The sequence below is a fragment of the Euphorbia lathyris genome, chromosome 7 (assembly GCF_963576675.1).
Source record: "Euphorbia lathyris chromosome 7, ddEupLath1.1, whole genome shotgun sequence".
Lineage (NCBI taxonomy): Eukaryota > Viridiplantae > Streptophyta > Magnoliopsida > Malpighiales > Euphorbiaceae > Euphorbia > Euphorbia lathyris.
Window position 1 is genome coordinate 44,749,984 of NC_088916.1, and position 11,186 is coordinate 44,761,169.

At 31.2% G+C, this 11,186-nt stretch overlaps 1 non-coding gene across 1 annotated transcript; it reads right to left on the reverse strand.

Annotated features, from left to right (window-relative positions):
• Positions 1–9,351: 9,351 nt before the first annotated feature.
• Positions 9,352–9,458, reverse strand: LOC136201664 (small nucleolar RNA R71). The gene has a single exon (XR_010674009.1). It is a non-coding gene; the product is annotated as a small nucleolar RNA R71 (small nucleolar RNA).
• Positions 9,459–11,186: the final 1,728 nt, after the last annotated feature.

The following is an 11,186-nucleotide window of genomic DNA, read 5'->3' on the forward strand; positions in this document are numbered from 1 at the left end:
ACGTGCAGAGTTGGTTTCTTTAACAGGTATAAAATGATTTTAATCTATTAATATTTATTAAAATTAAAGAAATATTCTAGAAAAAAAACACATAAGCAAAACTTCTAAAATTCAGCCAAATCAGCAACTCTAATATCCTGCTTTTAATATATATATACATTAAATTAATAATAAAGTGAGATATGAATTTTATATTATTTTAAATATATTTAGATTTTATTTATATACGGATAAGGTACCAAAATAGATCTAAGGTTTTTGAAAAAGTATCAATTAAGGCTCAACGTTTAAAATAGCACCAATATAGACTTAATGTTTACGACATAATATCAATTTAGGCTTAACGTTTACAATATCGCATCAATTTAGCTCTCACGTTCAAAATAGCACCAATATAGACTTAATGTTTACAAAATAATACAAATTTAATCTTAATGTTTACAAAATAATACGAATTTAAGCTTAACGTTTACAAAAATATATACAATTTAAGCTAAACGTTTCCCTATTAACTAAATAAAAAAGATAATATATAAAGTTAATAGGAAAAGAATATAACTAAATAAAAAGATAACATATAAAGTTAATAGAAAAAGAATATAATATGATTAATCTAATTGTGACGTTTAGCTTAAATTGCATATATTTTTGTAAACGTGAAGCTTAAATTCGTATTATTCTGTAAACGTTATGTCTATATTGGTGTTATTTTGCACGTCAGGGCTAAATTGATGCTATATTGTAAACGTTAAGCCTAAATTGATATTATGTTATAAACGTTTGAACGTTGAGCCTAAATTAGTACTTCCCCAAAAACCTTGGGCATATTTTAGTACCTTATGTCTTTATATATTGGTAAAACGTTAGTTGACTAATTTTTATCAAAATAATCTCTACAATATTACAGCTCATTTGAATAAAGTTTATAATTTTATTTAATATTTTAATTTTAATATAAATCGTTTTGAACCAATGTTTTAGGGAAAATAATTTATTAACCCTTTTATTTTTTGGATAAATAATATATTAGCCCTTTTGTTTTTTGGATAAATAATTTATTATTCGGTATAAACATGCAGATATAAAATAATAAAGTAACACGGCCATTTTATATCACACCATGTCTGATAAAAGGATCTGTATAAAAAATTGTATAATATTGTTAAAACCAACCTAAAAGAAGGATGGATTTATCACATGTTTGCTGTTAATGGAAATGGAAACCTAAACTCAAATTCCATTAGTGCTGCTGCTTCTCCATCTTCTTCAAGGTAAGGGTCTCGATTTCGTTTACCACAAAATATGATGTGGAATTAACTTAGATTATTCAAGCCAATTTTGCTTCATAAAAGTGAATCCTCTAGTAACTGTACCAACATCACAGTACATTGGTGTGCTCTCCATCTTCAAAAATTCACTAAGCCCTTCCCACTTGAGTTTTTGAATCCATGCTTCAGTCTCCTTGGTTGCACAAATCACATGAAGTTGTCGATTGTATACAGTGACATTGACACCTTTAGCCAGGAGCTCACAACCTCACTAATCCTTGGTTTCATAAAATCGCCTGCTAGATTACTGAACACATTATCTTATTGCCCTCCCTATGAGATATTAGGAGGGATAATCTTGGGCTTATAAAAAATTATAAAAGAACACTTCAATAGAGTTGAATAAATACTACTCTTCCTATAGATGTCAAATAAGAAGCATAATTTGATTTGAATTTTGTAAAATCTAATTATTGATTTCATTGAACTCAGGTATAGTATTATAATTAAACACATTGGTTATAAGTAGTAATTAAAATAAATTATACAAAAAGTTACTCGAGTCTAAGCCTTTTCATTCCATAAAGGCAATAGAACTTAATGACATATCTTCAACTTTCTATATGTGTAAAGCTATGCTTTAAGGGAATAAAATGACTTAGACTCAAATATTTTGTAGCTATAGTGATTTTCTCAAATAAATTAACTTTATAAGCAACATAATCTTGGCATTAGTAATACTGATATCTCAATATAGAGACCTGGGGGAAGAAAACTTTAGTAGTAGAAATAGGCAGAAAATCGAAGCTCACCTTGCTATCATCCAATTCTGAAATAGATTGAAATAGATTCTGCACAATATCTGATCAACGGACATTGATGTGTATGAACAAATCTACAAGATAGCTCACCATGTTATCATCTAATTAATTCTCATTCTATTTAGTTTCAGAAAGGCACAAGAAAAACAAAAATAAAAAACAAAATGTAACAATTACAAAGAGAAAATCATGTATGCAAGACGAATAAGACTAATGAACAAAAGAAGCGAGTAATTCTATTTTAAACTTGAATTTCACTTATCCTGTTTTGGGATTGTGATTATATGAGTGCCAGATTTTGCATTATTGTATTTACTAAGTTTAAACAATTGTAAATCGAAATAGAGGCAGGTTAAAGTGTTGGATAATCATTTGATCCTATTAAAAAGAGTGTAAACTGAATGTAATTGTTGAGGATTTAAGTCTACACATTCGTGATTTTAGGTTTTCTTCCATTGCTGAAAGTAGAAGTTCATAAAACTCATCAGTTCATTTGGTGACAGTGAAAACATTACATGAAATAAAAGTAGAATATGGAACCATCAATTTAAATGGGTTTTTTTTAATCCCAGGAATTGAGTTTTATATGGATTTTTTTCACCAGCAAACATAAACAGTGAAGTGGCGCAACAAAGAGGAAAATCAATATCAACTGATATTGCCACAAAGAGGAAAATCTATTATAAAGAAGAAATTTTATGAAATAGAAAACCCATGATATTAATTTCAGAGCATCATGAATAGAAAAAGTTAAACAATCCCATGTAAAAGTTAGAACAAATTTACCTGAGGAGCCGACTAACAACGAACTTAAGATAGAGTACATCATTCATATAACAAAGGACCAAAGACACGCATACAACAACAGAGAGGCCCAAATCTAGAGCACATTAGTGATACATCTGCATAAAGAACAAATAGAAAAAATTCATTTGTAAAGAAGAAGGATTATCAAATATCAAACACAGTATATCCCAAAATAAAATCAAAGAGTAAAGCAAATTCCGAACAGTCAAAACCATAAAAATTACCTCAGATTAGCCTTCCATTTCCCGCAAGGTAACAAATCCCAAAACTCCATTAGGTAGAAACTGAATGGAATTCAAAATCTATAAAAATAAAATTAATTGGAATTTGGAAATAAAGAGAACTGATGAGAAGAGAAGAGAAAAGAAAACAGTGAGGAAACATAAATCCAACGAAAATTCAGGGCTTACCTAATTATTTCCAGTTTCTTCATCTCCATTTGTAATTTCTAACAATAATGTTCCTAAATCTGCAACAAACCCATTCACCTTCTTTTCCAAAGAAGTCATTCCTGCCAAAGAGAAATATAATAAATCAATCGATCAATCATTCAGATAGATATAAAACAAAAGAAAAAGGAAAGAGAAAGGGCATGCTTACCTAATTATTTCAAGTTTCTTCATCTCCATTTGTAATTTCTAACAATAATGTTCCTAAATCTGCAACAAACCCATTCACCTTCTTCTCCAAAGAAGTCATTCCTGCCAAAAAAAAGAGGATTGAGCCAAGTTTTGAGAGAGAAAGTTGATTTTGATCAGAGTGAAGAAGGGTTAGAGAGAAGAGAAGCAGCCATGATTAGTGAGAGTGAGAGAGAAAGGGGGAAAATGGGTATATATTGGAAGAAGGGGAAAGAAAAGGAAGTTTGTTGCAGTATTTGGCTGTTTGTGCATCAGAAACGCTTTCATTCTGATGAGTAGCTGCCATGAAATAATTGGTTTCACCATTTCACATATTTTCCTACTTGTTGGGTTCGGATTCTCTAAAATTGAACTGAAACAGGAGCCATAGCACAGTCAAAACCATAAAAATACATAAGATCAACCTTCAATTTCTAGTAAGTTAACGAATCCCTAAATTCGATTAGGTCGAAACTGAATAGAATTCAAATTCAAAATCTATAAATAACAAATTAATTGAAAACAGAGAACAAAAAAAAATAACAGTGAGGAAACATAATCAAACAAAAATTTAGGGGTACCTGAATTATTTCAGGTTTGTTCATCTCAATTTCTAATTTTGTCTTCAATTTTCCCGTTCCTGTTGTTTCTCTTCTGCTTGCTCAACTTCTCTTATTTATCAGTATCACTTCCTCACGCCATGATGATATTAACTGCCTTGAAAATAGAGATGGTAAAGGATCTAAAAATAGGAAGTGAAGCACTGAAATTGTTGAAAACGTAGATTGAGAATACCCATGGTTGAAGGAATAAAACGGAGAAGCACGGTCAGATAGCCCATAAGAAAGAGATAAGACCTGCAATTAGGCATAAACAGGAAAAAAACCCAGTAGATAAGAGATTTGCTAAAAAAACGATGGAATAACAGAAAATGAAGGAGAATAGAGTGTGAAAAGAAAATTAAGGTGAACAACAGTTCATCAAGCAGTTGAGACAAATGAAAATGGAGTAAGAAAATTAAAGTAAACAACAGTTCATCAAGCAGTTCATCAAGCAGTTGAGACAAATAAGAATAATTGAAAAAGAAAAATATAATAAAAATTCAAGGATTTGACACATCAGTTTAAATGTAAGCTGCTTTAAATATAGTAATAGATAGATTTGGATGATGATTAACTTTGACAAAATAAGCTCATAAACAAAGTAAACATAGAACGTACCTTAATAAGATTAAATAGAATAGATTTTAATTAAATACACCTAGATTTTTTTATATACTTTTCAAAAGTGTTTTGAAATTTTTATATAACTAGCTTTTATCCAATACCATGCACAGATTCATATTTAACGTGTTAAATCTTAAAATTTTATTGATAATCAATTTTTATTATTTTATTTTGGTCTTTTCTTTAAATGTTGTAATTTATTAGTTTAGCTATTTTCTTAATTAAAAAAAGTTAAAAAATATTATATAATATTATCATTTTCATATAAATTACATAAAATATCAAAATTATACGTATTTTAAAATCACGTGATAAAACTTAACTTAACATATGTACTATTAATCTCTTCAAAAAAAAAAAAAAAAACACATGTAACATTAAGCAACCAATTATATAATAACATATACTTGTAATTAGTTTCAAAAAAAAAAACATATACTTGTAATATTAAAATTGCTTTAAAATCTTTTTTTTAAGTAAAGGTTGGATTACAGGCTAAGATCGGAATACAAAGATCCCAACTAGGTTGGCACTTCCACAAAACCAATCAAAAACTCAGATCCAAATTTTATTAAAAAGAGGAAAAAATAGAGGAGAAAAATTAAGAGAAACGAAATTGTTCTAAACAATACATATCATTAGAAATAAATCTATTGCAAAAGGCTGTTGCAGAATTCCACCAAACAACATGATCCGTTGTGACTCCAAATTTAGCAAATGCATCAGTCATTCTACTTCTTTCACGAAAAATATGAGTAACATTTAGATCCATAGAAGAACAATGTCGAAGACAAGCAATCCAATCTTGTCGCAGCGCCCATAGAACAACTAGAGAGCGCTTCATAAGTAAATTTGCCACATAAACAGAATCGCATTCCACCCATAGTTTGTGCCATCATTTTTCCCAAGCAACCTGAATATCAAAAATAACGGCTTTCCATTCAGAAATATACGCAGACGTTGTATCCACTCGAAATGCAAAACAACCCCGATCAAATCCTCGAGTAGTGCGAAACGCTCCCCTGCGCCATCATTCCCATATTAATGTTTGTAGAACCATTTGTGTTAACTTTGAGCCATCCCGATGGAGGACAAACCCAAGCAACATTAACTATATTAGGAGCTCGAAGGGGAATATGTAACTATCTAAGAACACGAAGCTCATCAACATTGTTTTTCATATGACCTTTATTACCAATACCGTTTCACGAATCATAATCCAAAGCTTACGAAGCACAAGATGAATTGATGGTGTTTCATTCTAAAAAATCGCAATATTTCTAGTGTGCCACAATCCAAATCAAACTAACAATTCCAACTGATCATAACAAACCCTTTTTGAGAACTGAAGCTATGATTTAAAACTTGTAAAAACATTAAATAATAAAAACCTAATAAGAAAAAACTATTTTTTATATGATGCATTTTTTAAGTGACAACAAATCATTTTTACATAATGCATTTTTTATTATAAAATTAATTATCTTCACTAATAACTTCAACTCATAAAAGTTGCATGACAAACACCTTAATAAATCTAGAAAACAACTATATCTAACGAGGTAGAATTAACATTCTTCTAATAACAAAATTAAAAAACAATATTTACGATGACAAATAAATAAACTTAGGGGGCGTTTGGTTCACAAGGGGTAAGGGAAAAGGAATAAAGAAATGGAAACTAAATGAAAGGAAAGGAATAAGCATTAATTCCCTTATGTGTTTGGATATGTTTAAGAAAAAGAATGGAGTAAAGGGAATCCAATTCCCTATAGGATTTGGGGTAATGGCTTAACCTAAAGTGGGGTAATCTCATAATCTAAAATGGGTAAAGAAAATGAGTTTTTTTTTTAAAAAACAAACAAGAATAAAGGGAACGAAACCCTCCCATTCCCATTCCCATTCCTAAAGACCCCGAACCAAACGTCCCCTTATAGTTACAACATTAGGTATTTGTTTAATCCAAAGAAATTCACTATTTCCTTAATCTATTTGAATAAATCTATCCAATTCCTATCCAATATATTTGTTTTTAAAATAGTTATTATTTCTAAGTAAATTTAATTTATCGTATACTATAATCTAGGAAACAGTCTCAAATAAAATATTTTTAGAAAAATTACATATCTTAAAAAAAAAAATACAAATCAAATAACAATAATAAAAACATTTTTATGAGTTTGTATATATGGTTTACAGTTTCCATATCTTCTGTTCTGAAATAACCCAAAGCCACTAGATCAATTTGCTAAACCCAATCATTGTTGCTTGAAAGTCTTATTATCCAGATGGTGAATTGAAAAATGATTTTTTTTTTTATCAATTAAAACAGCGAATAAAGAGAATTTCAGTATATGTCAAGGAGAAGAAGCCTTACATTAGCCAATAATTAATCATTAGACAACTATCAGATTGAAAAAAAAAATAGTTTGGTAGGCAACTGTTAAGCCCACAATATACCTAAAATATCATTACTATTTACATCAGTTTTGTTACGAATTTATGCTATTCATATCTATTTAGAGTACTTTTACGTCCGAATATGATTCTTTCATGCAAGGTACCTAAATATTTGGTAAAATCCAAATAGGAGCAAAAAGAGGTCAGAAACGAAGGAAAAACCCTACGAAAAGAGTCAAAGACGAAGAAAATCAAACGCATCAAAATGAAGACGGGGAAACAAAGTCGATGACGGGATTAATCACTCGGGTCGCGATCGAGATTCCCTAATCTCGGTCACGACACGCGTCATCCAGACACCTCTCTCTTCCGTTTTTAAAGACCAAAACTTGCCCCCTAATCTCGGTAGAAATTCACCATTCTCGGTAACATCAGATTTTCTGTCAGCATAGATTTCACATGTTGAAATGCAAAGAAACGCGTCCGTTAGGGTGGATAGAAACGTCTCTTCGCAACGGACACGACCTTTAGACACGACTCTTCAACATCTATAAATAAAGAGTTGATTTCAGAGTTCAAACATTGAGAGTTAGTTATTAAGATTAAGTACATAATTTATGCAGAAATTCTGAGTTAGAAGTTCGATTTTGTAAAAACGATATGATGTACACACATTGTTTATTCCTTAATTACAAACACAATAGCGATTAGATTTAGATTAAGATTTGTTCCAACATTAGTTTACATTTTGGTAGTAGAAGAACCATCTCTATTCCGAAGATTCAGTGAGAAGATTAAGTAGCGGATTCGACCCCGGAGCCTGACAAACTCTAACGAGGTTTGTGGAAAGGATTCACGACCCGGAACTCTCATGTCATTTTGAATTCTTCCATGCTTTTTATTCTCTGTAAACGTGTATCAAATTCACACTTCATCTAATAAAGTTCATGCAATTCAATATAATTTTATGTAGCACTTCTGTAAATGATCCAAAGTGAGTTCTGGTGTTTTCATTAAAACATAGTTAAATTCAATATCTTTACAAGAAAACTTTGTTGAACACTTAGGCAAATTCATTCTTAAGGACGATATGATCGTTAAGTCGGCTTATCGGAAATAAGTATTAATTTGGTTAAGGTAGCAATCTAACCCGACCGTAGGAGGATTGTCTGCGGCAAAGCCTTTTAATTGAAAGAGTTTACTTTTTATTAAACATTTATAATTTTTACAAAGTTTAAAGTTGTTTTCTTTGCTTAATGCAAACGAATACAATTATTCTCTTATCTTAAACACTAAACGTTTCTGTTTTGTAATTCATATTCAAACAGAATTGATTTCTAACATTCTACATATATTCTAACCTAATTCTTATTTAATCAATCTCAAAACCAATTTCAAATAACGATTATCTATTTTATAAACCTTAAGTCGTATTTAAACTATATTAAATAAGTTTTTGTGAAAATACGTTTCCTGTGGGATCGATATCTTTTTATTACTACAAGCGAAACCGTGCACTTGCGGAAATCGCTCAATAAGTTTTTGGCGCCGTTGCCGGGGAACGCCAAAATTTTCTACAAAAATTTAGATTTTTCGTGTTTTATTTCGAATCTAGGTTTATACATACTTATTTTAACTTTTATATTTTATTTATTTCAATTTACTTACATATTTAATTTTCAATTTTTTTTTGAAGGTAGATTGGTTCGTGCAAAAATTTCAAGTTTATGCGCAGTTCTCGAAGTTCGAGCCAAAACCATTAGATCCAGAAATTGAAAAGACCTTAAAGAAAAATAAAAAGAAAAACAAAGAGAAACAAAATTCAGAACAACAGCCAAAAAATATGGCAACACTTATGGATTACGCTAGGCCAGGAGTGGCCGGTGTAACAAACAGTATAGTTAGACCCCCAATAAACGCACACCAATTTGAAAGTAAGCCAACTTTGCTTAATATGTTGCAGAACAATGTAACGTTTTATGTACTACCTAACGAAAACCCAAATGCCCATTTGACAAATTTCTTAGAAATTTGTGACACTTTCAAAATGACAGATGTGCCTGCCGAATCAGTCAAACTTCGCCTTTTTCCTTTCACTTTGAAGGACAAGGCAAAAAATTGGTTAACTTCTATGCCAGCTATAACATTCGAAACTTGGGACCAACTAGCCCAAGCATTTTTATCAAAATATTTCTCTTTAGCAAAAACTGCAAGAGTCATAAAAGAGTTAACATCTTTTTCTCAAAATGATAATGAAACTCTTTATGAAGCTTGGGAACGTTTCAAAGAACTTCAACGTTTATGCCCACACCACCAATTACCCGATGCACTTTTAATGCAAACATTTTACAGTGGGATTAATCCTACAACTAGAGGTTCATTAGATGCTATGTCGGGAGGGTTATTCATGAAAAAGACATCCGCCCAAGCAAGAGAACTTTTGGAGGAAATGGCAATCAACAGCAGTATGTGGTCCGCTGAACGTGGACACATACCAGTGGCAAAACCATCATCCTCAACATCCACATCAACAGTTAAAGGTATAGTGAATCTTGATCCGGTCTCGATGTTACAAGCCCAATTTTCTGCCTTATCGCACAAAATTGACAGGTTTATGGCACCGTGCGATACCAATGGTAATCCAATCCAAACGGATGTGGATTACGAAGGTATGGATGAGATTGAACAGGTAAATTTTGTCCAAGGGCAAAACCAAACTAATAATCCTTATTCTAGTACTTATAATTCTGGATGGATGAATCATCCTAACTTTAATTGGAAAGATAATAATAATAATAATGCAAATGCTAATCAAAATCGTACCAATAATTATCAAAATCAATCAAGAGATATGATTAGCACTTTATCTTCTAAAATCGACAAATTTATAGATGCTATCAATGGAAAAATAAGTAATCACGACGATGGTTTTAAACGGATCGAGAATAATTTCGATCAGCTTATTAAAAACCACTGATCTAACATCCATAATTTGGAGGTTCAAATTGAACAAATTGCTAAATCAATTCCATCCCAAAAAGAGGGAAGTCTTCTCAGCCATACGGAAGAAAATCCGAAAGAGCATATCAAGGCTATCACTCTTCGTTCAGGGAAAAATTACTTAGGTCCAGAAATGCCCGGAAATTCTACTTTACAAGGAATTGATTTACCAAGGAAATCCAAAGAGGATACATTAAATGCAAAAACCACACCTATTGATTCAAGTACAAAAACTTTTATACCCAAACCACCTTTTCCACACAAAGTCCGAAACAAGGACTATGACAAACAACTTTTAACGTTTTTGGACAAACTTAAAAATTTGCATATTAATTTGACGTTTATGGATGCGATAACGCAGATTCCTAACTATGGTAAGTTCTTAAAAGATTTGATTTCAAAGAAGATCAGTTGGGAAGGAATTTCATCCATATCATTAACTGAAGACTGTAGTTCACCATCCCGTGTAAGTTGGGAGATATTGAATTCCCAAGTTATCTTTGTGATTTAGGAGCAAGTATTAACTTAATGTTGTTGTCTATTTTTAATAAGTTAGGTTTAGAAGAAGATATCAAGCGTACCAACATGGTTTTGCAATTAGCGGACCAGACCACTAAGAGACCATATGGTATAATTGAGGACGTTTTAGTTAAAGTTGATAGATTTATTTTTCCTACCGATTTCATTATATTAGACTTTGCATATGACGTTAGTTGTCCACTAATCTTTGGTAGACCGTTTATGAACACGGGACGTGCATTAGTCGATGTGTCGAAAGGGAAAGTAGTTTTAAGGATATGTGAAGATAAGATCGAGTTTAATATGAACAAAGCGATGAAGTATCCTATGGAGGAATTCGCTTGTATGAAACTAGACTTGGTTGAAGAAAGTGTCAATGACATTGTTCAAAGTGAAGAAATAATAGAACCTATAATGGGAGAAGAATTAGAAGATAAGGACCCAGAGCCTTTGATTCGAGAAGATGGACCAGTTCCGCCTTCGATTGTAGTACCCCCTAAGTTAGAACTTAAAGAATTACAAAACCAT